This window comes from Dromiciops gliroides, chromosome 1, assembly GCF_019393635.1.
Source record: "Dromiciops gliroides isolate mDroGli1 chromosome 1, mDroGli1.pri, whole genome shotgun sequence".
Taxonomy (NCBI): domain Eukaryota; kingdom Metazoa; phylum Chordata; class Mammalia; order Microbiotheria; family Microbiotheriidae; genus Dromiciops; species Dromiciops gliroides.
The window spans coordinates 366,721,063-366,738,554 of NC_057861.1; positions in this window are offsets into that span (position 1 = coordinate 366,721,063).

The following is a 17,492-nucleotide window of genomic DNA, read 5'->3' on the forward strand; positions in this document are numbered from 1 at the left end:
GATATATTCTTTGTTGAGTTTGATTGAAATAATCAGAAATGCTTGCTCTTTGCTGCTCCCAGAAGCTTCTGAAGACCTATACCCTGCTTTTCACTCTTTGGCCACGTCCACTCCTGTACTCTGACTATCAGCCTCTCCCCATTCTCCCAGTTCACTTCCAAGCCCCATCTCTACACCTTGGTATATGATATATTGGATTTATCTTTACAGGTCAAATTAAATAAATTTATATCATACAAAGATGATAGATGCACTTTTCTAGAGTGTTAGAACACTGTCTCTGAATTCTCCAAATAAGCAATTACTGAAAGTCTCCTATACTAGTATATCAGTATATTAAATAAAATATCTAAAATAATGATTTAATATATTTAGATATTTTATTAGTAGCTTAAGTCAACAATAATGGATTAAGTAAGATAAATGATAGTCATGCTATACACATATTACATTGAAATAGTTTTGCGACCACACATAGTTATCAGCTAAATCCACAACTTTAAAAGGTCAGCTACCAAGAATAATAACTCCTGAGCCAGATAGACCAACCAGGAATAGCCACCTACTGAGGTTGGTAGGGACACACATAGAACCACATATTTCAGTTGTGGCAGCTTCTGTTGTGACTCTGCCTCAATACTTTGCTTGTGTTTTGTGACTCTTGGATGTGAACTATTTTGAATGCATTAAGTGGTTTTTCTAGCAGATATGCCCTATTTTTATTGTGTTGTGTGCCTAAAATTAGTAGTGTATAAATACTTTACAAGCCTGTAGGGGTATAAAACCCTGCAGATCCCTAGGCTCCAGGGTTTTGGGTCCTAGAGCTGAGAAGGGCTTTATTGTGAGACAGGATACCTCTATCAATAAACCTATCTCCCTATGGCTTGGAGACTCCTATGTTTCTGTTCATCAGACTTACAAATTTTTGCAACAATTATATTATTTTTATTACATAGTCATTAGGTCTGATTGATTATGAGGACACTATCAAAAATTTTAGTACACCAAAAACAACAAAAACAGTAAATAAATGTTTTTGCATATGCATAGAGCCCTTCTTAATGTAGCCATGAGTTTGATAAAATAAGGCTCTGAATATTTACTAATTCAAATGAATCTTATCTCTAATTTTTTTTTTTACCTTTGTAGGTGGCATTTATACATTAAAATTTTCTACCATGTAAATGTTGGTTTGGATTAGTTTGCCAATCTTTCCTCAGAGCTGGTTTTGATAGGTGAAAAAGTAACAAAGTATATGGGCATTTGGCCTGAGGGGAAAGAAAGATTACCATTCTTCTTTGAGAAATCAACAAAGACATTTCTACATCCTAATTTTGAATAGAATTAATTCTTCTCAACTTATTGTTTGATATCCACCCTGAAAACCAATTCTGGATTTTGATCTTTCAGAAAGACATATTTTATTTTATTATATTGGTTTGTTCCTTGGCATAGATTTTTGGAGGAGGCCTCTGTGGAACAGTGAAAAGGGAAAAAAAAGCCAGCTTCATTTTCCTTTTTCTCCTTACCCATGTGAAGATTTACAATTTTTGAGAGGCAATTTTTGGGTAATTTATTCATTTTATTAATAAGGCCAGCAGGTTATTAATAAAAAGAGTGATCATTTGACTGTTTCTATCAGACCACACAAAATCATAAGGGCTGCTTCACAGTTTATATACCCTTCAAAACAGTAGGTTCTTTATCAAATAGCAATCAAATCTAATTGGTTAACATGATTGGTGATGGACTATATAAAAATGAAGGGCTCAGTATCTCTGTACCAGACCACCAATAAATTTAGGTTAACAATTAAAAAAAATGTATACCTTTTTAAATGGCAGGCCTGAATGACTCCTGGACAGGGAAATTATCTTTACTCAGACATTCCCCGAACTTTGGAAAACTAGACAAAGAACCATTCTCCACCAAGTCATGGGTCTCCCCACCTTAAATTCCTTGCAAGGCTGAGTGGGCTTTGACAAAGATCGGGAGAGTCAATACAATCTCATTATCCTTCTGAAGAAAAAGAGGAGTAAGTCAAGACTTTTGATTCTCCTCAAGATATTGGTAATTAAAATAATTTTTCACACTCTTTACCTATGAGAATGTCTAAGGATAATTCATTGATTGGTTGATTTAAATACCTACTCCCACAAATCAAAAGAAAATATAGAGAAACACACCCAATAACAACAAAAAGAAAGAGAAAATCAAAGGAATACTCAATAGAAAATTACATTTTTGTTTTCTTGTCAACTGCATCAGAAAAAATAGTAAAAAGAAACAAGTTATCTTGTCAAAAACCCATGCCTGCTGTGAAACTAAGGTTACTGAGACCTAGGAGGTTGCTGAGTCCTAGGGCAATAATCTGAAGTTAATGATAACCACAAGTGGAAACTATTTGATTGATAGTCCTTTGAGACTTGAAAAACACTCATTAAAATCCACATAAAACAATTAGTTTGTATGTGTGTGAATCACCTAATCATTGTATTTTTTTGACCATAAAGCACAAATATTATCAGAGAAACATAGGCTTCTGTTAGGCTTATGCTGATTCACTCTCTCCATCCATAAAAGTAAATCTAAAGTGACTTCCCTCTAGATAGCCATGGTCAATATTTCAGTGGCTCAAAGAAAAGTAGAAAAGCTCTCATAGAGCACCCAAATAATTTGATTTTATAGTGTAGCATAAAGAAGAACATTTCTTCCTGACCACTAATGCAATTTTTGCCTTAAGGCATGTAGTTACATTACACAAATGACACTAAGACAATTTTCTGTCTTGATGCTGCAACACAGATAATATTATTTAAAGAAAGATATTGTGCCATATCAAAGACCAAGGAACCATTTTGAGTCTACCCATGATCTATTCATATGATTTTAAAGGTTGTCAAAGGGCAATATCACTTTAAATCATATGATTAATCAATGTTAATATCTTATATTGTTTATTCTGGGTGGTGTGTAATTAAAGTCATTCCTGCTCACTTTCTAGAGTTTGACAGTGTAGTATTGAAAAAAAAAGAATTAGAAAAAAATACCAATGCATCTGAAATCTAAGTTCAATGGCTAATGTCAGTTGTAGGAAAGTTGTGAAATATGGGTGGAAAATCTGTCTTCTAGCTTCCATAGCTCCAAAAACACTTACCATTCATCTTCTTTGCCACTTTAGCACCATCATAGCTGCATCCCTTGCAAAAAGTGCATTTTGCTGCTTTTTTTCTGATTCCATTGTCATTTTAACACTTTATAACTCATAGATTAATTCTCTTCAGATCATGCCTTTTCACTTGCATGATAACTTTAAATCTCTGGAAACAGTAACTTTACCTTTAGTAAATAATCAACAGTCATGATGGTAATAGTAGAGCTTTTAAGTATGGTATTTCACCAGGCCAAGGTTGAAGTATTTTTTGCTCTGCTATTGCTATAAGTAAATGGCAGAATATCTTTCTTCACCCAAACATATCACATACTGTCCACTAGATAACATTGAAGTTTCCAAAGTAACATCTATAGCTTCCTAGGGCATAGGTACCTCAACAATACTACCAACTTCTATTTAAACTTACCAAGCTCTATAACTATATTCATCTAAATCATCAGTAAGTTTGTAGAAAAGTGATTTGTAAATTGCATGATCTGACATAATTATATGTAATTAATATTATTTTGAATTACAAACATGAAACATGCATGGTATTAACATTATACACAATTGTCTTTCCTTAGTTACAATGTAATAAAAGCCCATTTTTATCTATTTCATGCTTGATAGAATTGTCTAGTTAAATGGTGTTTTCATCATTTTTTTTAAAACTACAATTAGAGGGGTTGCTAGGTGGCACAGTGGATAAAGCACTAGCCCTAGATTCAGGAGTACCTGAGTTCAAATCTGGCCTCAGACACTTGGCACTTACTAGCTGTGTGACCCTGGGCAAGTCACTTAACCCCCATTGCCCTGCAAAAATAAAAATAAAAAACCCTACAATTAGAAATATCTGGTTATATTAGTCATTGTGGTAGGAAGGCAGTCACTTAAAACATTAAATGATTTATCTTGAAAAGCCAAATGGAAAAGGATCTATGAAAGCTCTCTGAAGAAAATAATTGCCTAAGAATTAGGATTGAACAAATGGAAGCTAGTGAATTTATGAGAAACCAAGACACAGAAAAGCAAATACAAAAGAATAAAAAAATAGAGTGTAATGTGAATATCTTTTTGGACAAACAGCTGAGCTAGAAAATAGATCCAAATCATTGGACTACCTGAAAACCATGACCAAAATAAAAGTTTAGACAGCATTTTCCAAGAGACTGTCAGGGAAAATTGCCCTGATATTTTAGAAGCAGAAGGTAAAATAGAAATTGAAAGAATCCACCAATCACCTCCTGAAATAGATCACCAAATGAAAATTTGAAGGACTATTATAGACAAATTCCAGTCATCTGAAGTAAAGGAGAAACTGATGCAAGCACCCAGAAATAAACACTTCAAATACTGTAGAGCCAGGATAAGGATAGCCCAGGATCTAGCAGCCTCTACATTAAAGGACTGGAGGGCATGGAATATGATATTTTGGAGGGCAAAGGAATTGGGATTACAACCAAAAATAACCCACCCAACAAAATTGATGAAAATCTTTCAGGGGAAAAAAATGGGACTTTGATGAAAAGAGGACTTTCAGGCATTTGTGATTAAAAGACCTGAATTGAATAGAAAACTTGACTTTCAAATATAAGACCCTAGAAAAGCATAAAAAGGTAAAGAGGAAAAATAAATCATGATGGATATTAAAAGAATAAACCATTTACATGTGAGCTTGTTTTATATCCTACAACTTTATTAAGGTTCTTAAAAAATCATTTTTTTTAGTTGATTCTCTAGGATTTTCTAAGTATGCCATGATGTCATCTACAAAGATTGATACTTTTCTTTCCTCAATGACTACCCTAATTAATTCATGTTCTTTTTCTTATATTATTGCTATAGCTAACATTTCTAATATAATATTGAATAATAGTAATGATATTAGGCAGGCTTGTTTCAACACTTATTTTATTGGGATGGCTACTTTCTTATCCCCAAGACAGGTAATTCTTGTGCATGGTTTTAGATGAATGATACTTACCACTTTTAAAAAGGCTCTATTTATTCCTTCATTGTTTATGGTAGTTTCCTTCCTTATCTCTTTTAAATAGTCTCTTTATTCTCTATGTGACTCTTTTTCAAAATATATTCCCTGTAAACTACATATGTTTGGATTTTGGATTTTAATCCATTCTGCTATCCATTTCCATTTTATGGTTGAACTCAAACCATTAACATTCACAGTTTGAATTACAAACTGTGTATTTCCCTCCATCTCTGTTAATACCTCTCTCTTTTTCTCTCCTATCTCTCTCTTTCTCTCTCTCTCTGTCTCTCTGTTTTTCATGTCTTTCCTTCTCAGCAGTGCTTTCCTTCTGAGTAGCCCCTCCCCTAATTCCTTTAATCTGTGCTCCCTTCCATTATCTCCCACCCCTTTCTTATCCCCATCTCCTGCTACTTCCCAATTGGATAAGATAGATTTTTACAACCAAATGAATGTGCATGTTATTTCCTCTTGAGCCAAATCAGATGAGAGTAAGTGGCAAGTAATGATCACCTCCTTTCCTTCTTCTCCTCCACTGTAATTGGCCTTTTGCAACTCTTTGTGTGAGATAATTTACCTCTCTGTTCACTTTTCTCCCAGAGCAATCCTCTTTCTAATGCTTGAAATATTTTTATATCATCCCATCAAAGTCAACTTATATCAGCAACCTATATCTATGTATATTAATTCTAACAGCTAAAATAGTGATGCAGTTCTTAGTAGTACTTACAAGCATCATCTTCCCATATAAGGATGTAAATAGTTTAAAATTACTGAATAATATATTTTCTCTTTACTGTTGACCTTCGATTGTTGTTTCTCTTGAATCTTATATTTGAAAATTAAAATTTCTGTGAAGCTCTGGTCTTTTCATCAGGAAAGTTTGAAATTCCTTAATTTCATTTAATGTCCATTTGCAATTTAAGAAATATGGTCAGTTTTGCTGTGTTGATGATTCTTGGTTGGAATCCAATCTCCATTGCTTTCCAGAATATAATGTTCAAAGCCCTCTGATATTTTTTAAAGTAGAAGTTTCTGAATCCTGTGTAATTTGAATGTGGGATCCTCATTTATTTGTTTGTTTCTGGCTTCCAGCAGTGTTTTCTTCTTGACCTGAGAATTCTGGAATTTGAGTAGAATATTGTTTGAATTTTTCATTTAGGGATCTCTTTCAGGAGGTGATCAATTGATTCTTTTAATTATTGTTTTGCCCTCTGGTTCTAGAATTTCAGGGCAGTTTTCTTTAAAAACTTCTTGAAAAATAATGTCTAGACTCTTTCTTGAATCATACCTATTAGGTAATCCGATAATCCTTAAATTATCTCTAGTGGATCTTTGTTCCATTTTTCTAATTCTACTATTTTCTTAAGTGGTTTTGTTCCCATTTGACCAATTGTATTTTTTAAAGAATAGTTTTCTTCAGTCCATTTTTCTGTTTCATTTTCCAAGCTATTGAATTTCTTCATAATTCTCTTGCATAACTGTCATTTCTCTCATTTATTTTGCTATTTTCTTCTCTCATATTTGATTTTTAAAATCCTTTTTGAGCTCTCCCATGAAGGCTTTTTGGTCTTGAGAAAAATTCATCTTCCCCCTTGGGGCTTCATATATAGGCATTTTGACACTGTTGTCCTCCTCTGAGTTTGTCTTGTGGTGTTCCTTTTTGCCATAGTAACTCTTTAGGGTGAGAGTTATTTTCTGCTTCTTACTCAACCTTTAGTCTCTTTTTGTGACTTTTTCAGTTGAGCTTCGCTCCTGGGACATACAAGGACATCATCCCAAGCTTCTCATCTTGGGGGTCAGGGGTCTGATCACTAGATTTCTGCTCTGAGATCTCTTGGGCTCATGGATTCCTAACTTTTTTTTTTCTTTTTTGGTGGGGCAATGATAGTTAAGTGACTTGCCCATGGTCACACAGCTAATAAGTGTCAAGTATCTAAGGTCAGATCTGAACTCAGGTCCTCCTGAATCCAGGGCCAGTGATTTATTCACTGCACCACCTAGCTGTCCCAGATTCCTAACTTCTACGGACCTGTTCTCTGAGCTGAGGTGGCCCAGCTTAATAGTGCCTGCTTGTGGGTGGTGCTCCAGGTGTCAGTTTTCCTTCTGTGTTGGAGCTATGGGAACTAACAACTGGCCACAGGACAAAGTGGACTCAGCTTCTGGTCTGTGCTGTGGCTACAAGCCTCGCTCTGAGATACCCAGACACCATTTCACTGGGCTGTGTTGTACTCCCTTTTAACACAAGTTAGACAGACCTTTCCTGAAGTTCTTCTAAATTATCTTGAGCTGTAAGATTGTTTCTCTCTTTATTTTTCTTTCCTTCTTTCTTTTCTCCTTTCTTTCTTTCTATTTTTTTAAAAGATTTTATAGCTCCAGAATCGATTTAGAGGCTTGATTTAATGTTTCTGGGGGAAATTCAAGAGAGCTCAAGAAACTTCCTGGTTTGTCTCCACAATCTTTTCTTTGCCTTTCAATTTTTCAATTTTTTTTTCTTAATTGATTCTTGATGACTCATTCAGTCATTAGCTTCCTCTTACCCAATTCTAATTTTTAAGGAATTATTTTCCTCAGTGAGCTTTTGTGCCTCTTTTCCCATTTGGTCAACTCTACTTTTTAAGGAGTTGTTTTCTTCAATCAACTTTTATGCAATTTTTTTCATTTTTGTGCTTCCTGTACCAAGCTATTAACTCTTAAAAAATCATTTTGCAAAATTTTCACTTCTCTTACCAATATTTCTTCTATGTCTTTTTGCCTAATTTTTAAAATCCTTTTTGAAATCTTTCAAGATTTCTTTTCAGGCCTCAGACCAAATCATATTCTCTGTGAGGCTTTGCATATAGATGTTTTCCTTTTATTGTCCTCTTCTGAATTTGTGTTTTGGTTTTCTTTGTGACTGTCATAGTTTTCCATAGCCAAGGGTTTTTTCTTTTGTTTGTTTGTTTGTTTGTTCATTTTCTTTTTTTTTTTGTGAGGCAAATGGGGTTAAGTGACTTGCCAAGGGTCACACAGCTAGCAAGTGTCAAATGTCTGAGGCCGGACTTGAACCCAGGTACCCCCAACTCCAGGGCCGGTGCTCCATCCACTGCCCCACCCAGCTGCCCCTGTTCATTTTCTTTTTAGCTCATTTTCTATCCTATTTCATGACTTTAAAATTTGAGCTTTGCTTCTGGGTATAAGAGATACTTTCCAAAGCTTTTTGTGTCAGGGCCAGGAGAATGTGCACTGTTCTGTGTGCAAGGCCTATGGACGTGACTGCAAACCTGTGTACTGGGAACTGGAATAATCACGGCTAGCACACTTTGCCACTCATTTGGTGTATCAGGGCCATAGTGCCTTAGTTGTTGATATATGCTAAGGTTAGGTTTCTCTCGCTGGCTTGCTTAGATAGAACTAGGGTATGTTCTTTTTTTTTTTTTTAATCCAAGTGAGATAGATCTTCCATGAAATTCTAAGATATCTTGGGCTGGAAAAATTCTTCACCCTGTCTTTGAGGGTCCTGCCACTCCAGGTTTTTACATATGATTTAAAGTTTGCAAGAAAATTTTTGAGAGTTCAGGGATGTTCCTCCCTTTTCTTTGCCATCGCCATCTTGGCTTCACCCTCCACCCACTTCCCTCAAGTTCTATATTGTATAAAAACTATTGCCTTGCATTTTTAGGAAGGATTTTCCTTATCTGAGAGTTCCCTATAGCCATAAAATTACAGGTGCAGCCCCTCAACCCATTCTTATATCTTAAATAATTGATTTTAAGATATCTCAGTGAATTTCTCATGACTACAAAGTCAAAGGACATTATAACTGGTAGAATAATAATTCACATCTGTCTAGTGAGTTTTTTTAGTTTTAAAATGTATTTGAGATGAAAAATATTTATTCTCACTATAATCCTGTGAAGTATATTATGTTATTATAATCCTTGTTTTTCAGGAAACAGAAACAAAATCTTAGAAGTATTAACTGATTTACTCAATGTTTTAACTCAAAATGTTGGCTACTGATTCAAATTCATAGTGTTCTTTTGCTATATATCACTGGTATCAAAAATAGCTATTTTAATGACTAAGCCCTGTTAAATTGAAAGATTCCTTTGGTTCCAAATTATTATATTATCTCAACTTTGTGTTATAGGCAGTTTATATATGTGTGTATCTATATATGCATTTATATATGTATATATGTTTTGTGTATGTGTATATATGTATTTTCACATGCCTATATATACATATGATTTTCCAGAGAAATATGTCAATGGGTATGTGTGTATGTATGTATACATGACACACATATGTGTATCTGTATACATGTGTGCATGCATAGATATGCATGCATACATATGCACAATATAGACATATATACATATACATGCATCCATATATACACAATCTTTAGAGTAATTCTCTGGAAAATCATAAATGCACAGCAAAGGAAAATATGAGTAAAAAGTATGATTTATAATTTTAAATCCACTTGAAAGTTACTTGATTATTCTTATATCCTATATCTCCAATTTCCTTTTTAGTGATTTGATCCATGTAGCAGTTCTTATTCTTTATTTGCTTAGGTTTTAGTGTTCAAATGAAAACAGAATTTACATTTGTAGTCTAGTCACCTTTTAATATAGGAATACTAAGTCAATATTAAACTATTATAGTAAGGTGTAAGGGAAGTATATACAGCTTTTCTTATTTATTTCCAAGGCTTCACTTTAATTGTCTGCCTCTATTAATTTCCCCTCCTTGTGTCTCCTCCAATTTTTCCACACCATATTCCATATTTTTTCTCCATACTTTCCTAATACTGTATGTTTCCCTCTAAATACTGATTGTCTTCTTTTCTCTTCATCTTTATTATTTGATGTGTTTCTGTTTTGTGATTCTTGATTTTTTTCTTAACTAGATTCCTCTAACTTTCCATCTAATGAATACGGTGCAGTAAATGGGAACTTAGCTAGTCATTCATTATCTTTGACTTTTGATATCTTCTACTGTCAGTCTGCCTAAATTGAATGTTAGAATTCATCATCTCACTAATGAAACTACATACACATCACTAGAAGTATTTCATCAATTTAAGAAGTTCATGTGGTGGTGATTCCATTCCCACTTTACAAAATCCCCAGTACCTCAGCCAGAGCCAATCCTAGAAAATAGTCAACAAGATAAAATTCTTTCACTGTAGGCTTCCTGTCAGGGATTGATTTTGCTTCAAACCTAAAGCTTTTGGTAATATTCAGCATAAATAATTCAAATTTACTCAAATTAGTTATGATTCATCATAATTTTAGAATATTATATCAACTATAAAAGACAATGAAAAAGTTTGGTGGAAAATTATAAATAGTATGGCCTCAAATATATTTAAAGACATTGTAAATGAAAACAAATTTGTAGAAATTATGTTGAGACCAAATTGAGCCATGTCTTTCCATAGGTTAAGCTAGCAAGAAGATAATACCAGTATGTTTCTGAGAGTCAGCATCGTTCTTCTGGGACTTTTCTCCTTCTTGAGTTAACTGCCATGCTAAAGCTCTCTCCCTGCTTTCTAGGACTTGAATTTGCTTATTTGTTGTTTTATTATTTTCATTTGCATCATTGTAATTATTGTACATATATTCCTGGTTCTATTTATTTCACTTTGGCATTTGTTCATATAGGTCTTTTAATGCATATCTGTATTATATTTTTCATTTACATTGCTTGAATATTTCATTAGATTATGCATTAATGTAACACGGTTTTGCTGTCATTCTGAAAGTGAATGGGCATAATCTTTGTTTCTAGTTTTTTGATTTTATAAAAAGTGCTACTACAATGTTTTTATGTATTTAAGAACTTTGTTTCTTTCATTGTTTCATTTCATTGGGATATAAATCTATTAGTGAAATTCCTGGGTCAAAGTGTCTGCTTATTTTAGGACTTTATATAATTCTTATTTTTCCTTTAAAGAATATTTTAGTACTTTCTCCACATACTGCCAAGTTTTCCTTCTCCAGTATGATTGAATCTCTTCATAGTTCCAAAAACAATGCATTATTATTATTTTCTTCTTACCACAATCCCTCCAACATTAACTATTCATATGTTTATTCATCTTTCCATTTCCTGGGTATGAGGTACATAACTGCTTGACTCTTGGTAAAATTCACTTCGTAATTTATCTCTTCTTATAATCCTTCTATCTTCTGATGATCACTGAAATGTTTCTTTTTGAAGATTTCTCATTTCTTACAACCCCTTTATATATGACTATTCTTTCTTACCTTGATGAAGCAAGGGTGAGAAGAGGAATAAATATATTCTTCTTTTAACCATGATTATTTTTAAACCTTCTCTTGGCTACTATAATTCAATAATCATATTTTTACTTTAAATTTCAATCTCTCACGTTTAGATCTATATTGCTATTATCTATACAATTACAGGTCACTTTAATTCCTCCTCAGTACAGTTTGTACTTGACTTGCAGTCTTTTCCATATCCCAAACACTCCATCTTTTTAATTCCTGTTCTTCAGATTCTCAGCATCTATGACCCTGTTCAATTTAATTATTTTATCTAGCTATCTACTTATCCTTTTACTTATTTAATATTTACTTGTTTATTTGTTCTATTTTAATCATGAAGAGGCAATTAAAAATAAAGAAACTATCAGAAACACTTAGTAACTTGCCCATTATCACATTTGACCCTCTTCCTCAGCTGGATTTCCTAAAGTGCCAGAATTCAGGTAAGGGTCCAGAGTATTAGCATAGAAAATGGATAAGAGGGGCTGGAAAGCTACTTGATACTTTTAGTTCAAATGATATTATCCTGAGAAACTGGCTAAGAAATCCATTTGCTAAGTTCTGTAAATCTGTCGTTGAATTTTAGAAGGAAGTAGGTAAACTTCTTTAATTTTAGAGACAATTTAATCTTTCATTTCAAGTTTAAAATTACATAATGATAAGGAGTTTTGAGAGACTGAATTGAAAATTCAAAGTAGCTTTCTTCTTCACTACAAGAAATCTCTACCCCTTAATTAACTAATATTTTACCATTTTTCCTATGTGCAGAAGAACTCTGTACTTATTAGATGTTAAAGTTGAAGAACACTTTATTGTATGATGATGATAGAACAAGCTATTCTGTTTGAATAGAAATTTAAACTCCAATAAACAAGTTTCATTAGATTAGCAAGAAACATGACAATTTGTCTTTTTAGTTCCACAGAAATATGTTCATTTTACCACTAAATAATTCGGTTACATTCCTCTTTCAATAGATTCGAATGGCTTTTATGGTAGATATATATGTGTGTAACATTAAGCATATTTAAACATGTATAGCAATAAATATTTAAAAAGAGCTTTCTAAAACTAAATTACCTATAAGCTATTAATATAGAATATATTATGATAGCAAATTATGAATATTAATTTTAGAGAAGGATACATTTTCTATTAGATACTTGGTTGAGGTCAAGAAAAAATATCAAAACTAATTTGTAGATAAACCCATCTAATTTGATAATTTTCTGTTTTCTTTCATATTTTAATGTATGACAAAGCAGTGCCATATAGTGAATAGAAAAGCTCTCCTTGGAGATAATGATGATGGTGGTGGTGGTGGTGGTGAGAAAATAATTATTAATAATGGGGTTTGGGGGGGAAAACCTCCATTTGAGTGCTTAGCTCAGGAACCTTAGCTGATCTCTTTCAAAACCAGCCCAGAGATTAATGGAATCAGAGTAACTCAGGAGAGACTTTTTGAAAGTGCCTTAGCCCTCAGAGGGTTTGTCTTTGCACTAGGCCCTGATGTCAGCATAAATACAACTCATTTTGTTTTTGTTTTTTGTTTTTTTTTGCGGGGCAATGGAGGGTTAAGTGACTTGCCCAGGTCACACAGCTAGTAAGTATCAAGTGTCTGAGGCGGATTTGAACTCAGGTACTCCTGAATTCAGGGCCAGTGCTTTATGCACTCTGCCACCTAGCTGCCCCCTACAACTCATTTTTAATATGGACTAATGAAACTGAATGATTCTAGCCAATTAGCTTTGAACAGTGTGTAACAGCCTGTCTATCAAAGGAGGAAGGTGTCTGGACTTCAAGAGGCTTGCCTTTCTTGCACTTGGACCCATGGAAAGAGCCATAGTTTCTCTTCTCTCCCATTTGGCAAAACGTACTGGGTATGTAAATAGTGGGGAAGGTAGTCAGATATGTGGGCAATACTTTATTAATATGTGATCGTATTAATAATAAATGCTTGCTGCCCAAATTCATTAGATATCCTTTAATTTATACATAACAATATATTTGAAAACCACAGCCTACTTCCAATAATTTATAACAGAAATAGGGCATGCTATCCGACTATTAGCCTTACATCTTAAATAAATGGCCATCCTACCACCTGTTGAGTAAATGCTCAACACTTTTAGGTTCAGGATAAGAAACAAATATGTTATTTAGTGTATGTGTGTGTAATCATTGAGAAATATTTAACTACCTACTGTGGTAGGGAGGTGATATTAGGTTAAGCACTTTATTTTATAATGAACGTAATTTTAAATATTATAGAATGAAATTTAATATCAGAAACCCATTCTGTATCCCAATTATAGGCAGTTATCTAAGGATATATGTATGTTAGTTTTCACATAAAATGTTGCTTGTCTGACAGCCAAAGTACCACATTTTTCACAGGCTCCATTATAATTTTGCACAGAAACCTAACAACATGCTTTTGTTCAAATGCCTGATTTTAAAGTTCCAATAAGTTTTATTTAGAATTCATTACTATTAATGGGATGCTTAATCATTAGGTTTTAAACATTTTAAATGATGTTTGAATCAGTACAAGAATTAATCAAATGATGCTTTGAAATCTTCCAAAAATCATTTTTTTCTTTCCATTGCCCACATGATATATAAGTTATGCTGCAACATATTGTTCACAGTTCTGAAAGCTCAGCTCTCAAGTGAATCTTCAATCAGAAATCAGTCAGCCATGATCAGTCCAATTTAGTTTACCTTGTTGTTGGTAAACTTTTCTTTCCAGCTGAACCACATGCATGGATGATGTGTTTACTTTAGAGTAAGCTTTCAGCATCAGACAGATCAATAACTCAGAGCAAATTAACCTAGAACAGTTAAAATTGTGTTTTTTTCAAAAGGCCTACAAGATTACATCTATTCCTTAAAAAAAATCTAAAGTACTTAATTTCCATTTTATCTAAATAACAAGGCATGTATTATATTGATACTTAGAAAAGACTTCATTTAGTAAGCCTGACATATGAAATACGTGAGAAGGTGTCTAATTTAGTCCACGGCACATAACTGGTGCTTAATAAAGGATCTCAATTGATTTTCATAGACACATAGAAGAGTGAAAGTAGAAAGGGAGATTAAAAGATAGTTTTATAGATTTTGTTTTATTAATGAGGACATGGAGACCTAGAGAGAGAACATGACCTTACATGACCTTTTTTCCATTAGCTTACATCTCAAAGGAAAATGGAAAATAATATATTTATGATACAAGAGAAGTAGTGGTTAGTTATGGAACAATGATTGGGGGGCAGGAACCAAGAGATTGGATTCATGGGAAAATATCTTCACCTTGAGACTTGACAAACAGGCAATTCCCCAGTAGGAAGGGAGAATACAACAACTAGATGAGTGTATTATGTTGAGTTTAAGAAACAAGGAAAAAATACTATAGATGGCCCCCCAAATTTTATGTAGTTTGTAGGCAAAATAATTTTGCTAGCAGTGGGAAGGATGAGGTTAGACTCAGTTAGGGTAATTCCAGGATTCATAAATATACTCTAATATATGATAGAGTGAGTTAACACATATTTAATTCTTGAAATATTAGAAGTGAATAGAAAAAAAAAACCTGAAAATTCACCTGAGGTTAAATAACATGGATTTTTTCTGGAACTATTAGCATTTGTAAACATTACTATGCATTGAATATTTGCTGATACATTGTCTTATAATAGCCTTGATTCTGATGACCTGAAAGACATGCATTATTATGTAAATTTTCATAGAATTTGTTTCTTCTATCACTTTTCTGTATAGATTCTATTTTTATAAAATTACAGGTGTTTTTACCTATGCATTTTTAAATTTCTTTTTACAATTTTGAGATCCAAATTCTCTTCTTCTTTCCTTTGACTTCGCCTCATTATGAGGCAATTGATAAAAGTTACACCTGTGCAATAATGAAAAAATCATATAGTCATGCAAAAGAAAAAAAGACCAAAAAAGAAGTAAACAAGAAAAATAAAGTCTTTTTTAAAAAGTAAACTTTGATATGAATTTCCGACTGTCAGGTCTTTCTGTAGACGTGGATAGCATTTTTAATCATGAGTCCTTCATAATTCTATTGGATCACTCTATTGTTGAGAATAAATAAATCATATCCATATATACATATATGATCATCATACAATATTGTTGTTACTGTATATGATATTCCGCTGGTTCTCATCACTTACTTAATATCAGTTCATGTAAGTCCATGTTTTTCCTTTTCTGAAAGCATGCTGCTCATCATTTCTTATAGATTAGTAATTCAACACAATCATGCAATAACTTGGTCATCCTTTCCCAAATTGATGGGCATCCCTGCAAGTTCCAATTTTTGCCACCTTAAAAGTACTACTATTAATAGTTTTAAACATCAAGGTTCTTTTTTTGTTTTTATTATTTAGGATGAGGACTTAGTAGTGGTATATTGGGTCAAAGATATTATAATTTTATACCCTTTAAAGCAGATTTACAAATTGCTCTCTAGACTGGGTGAATCAGTTCACTAACTCCACCAACAGTGCATTGGGGCCCGCAATTTTCCAACAACAACTCTAACAATAGTCATTTTCCTTTCTTTCATATAGTAGTCAATCTGATAGGTTTGAAATAGTACTTCAGAGTTGATCAATAGTGATTTAGAGCATTTTTTCATATGAATATATGTAGACTTTTTATTTATTTTGTGGTTAGATTTATATAATTCTTAGAGGGGAATGTTCAGATCCCCTACTAGTAGAGATTTGCTGTTATTTACTCTCATATCTCATTTAAGTTCTCCCCTAAGAATTTGGAATGCCATACCACTTGGTGCATACATGCCTTAGTATTATTTCATTATCTATAGTACCTTTTAGCAAGATGTAGTTTCGCTGCACTTATCTCTTTTTAATTAGATCTATTATTGCTTTTGCTTTGTCTGAGATAAGAATTGCTAACCCTAGGGGGGCAGCTAGGTGGCGCAAGTGGATAACATACCGGCCCTGGATTAAGGAGTACCTGAGTTCAAATCTGGCTTCAGACACTTGACAAGCTTACTAGCTGTGTGGCCCTGGGCAAGTCAGCTTAACCCCCATCTCCCCCCAAAAAAAAGAATTGCTACCCCTACTTTTTTTTATGTCAGCTGAAGCATAATATATTTTGCTCCAACCTTTTACCTTAATTCTCTATGTATCTCTCTGCTTCAAATGTGTGTCTTGTGAAACAGCATATTGTAGGATTCTGATTTTAATCTACTCTGCTATTTGGCTTCTGTCCATCCCATTCACATTCACAGTTAAAATTATTAACTGTTTATTTCCTCCATCTTTTCCCCTTGTTTGTGCTATTTTCCCTGCCTTCACCATATTCCACTTGACCAGTGTTTTTGCTTCTGACCACTGCCTCCCTCAATCTGCCCTCTCTTTTATCAACTGCCTTTTCTTTTTCTTGCCCATTTCCCCCTTCTATCAATACCACTGTTTTCCCCCCTTCCCCTTCCTCTTCTGTTTCCATTTTCTTAAAGAGTAAGCTAAGGTTTCTTTATACAAATGGGAGTGTACCTTATTACCCTCCCTGAACCAAATCTGATGAGAGTTAGGTTGCAACAATGCCCACACCTTCCGTCTTTCCCTCTATTGTAATGGGTTCTTTTGGAGATCAAATATTCTGTTCAGTTCTGGTCTTCTTCTCAGGAAGCCTTGGAAGTCCCCATATTTATTGAATGTCCATATTTTCCTCTGAAAGGGAATACTCAGTTTTGCTGGGTAGGTTGATCATGTGTGATTTTTAAAATCTAACTGTGATGTCTAAAATATATAAGGTGTGGTCACCTTAAATTAGAAGTTTTAGCACAAATATTTGGTCATTAAAAATTCATTAAAGCATACTAGGTATTTGAAAAAAGAGAACACGTGGAGTTGAGAAAAGGACTATCTAGCCTAGAGTTCCAGTCTGTCTGGTACTTCCTCAAGTCCTCTGCCATGAGCCTGCTTCAACCATGAATTGCCCCTCAAATGAGTGTGGAAGCTTTTATAGGTCTGGAGCATAGATGGTCCTTACAAGCTGA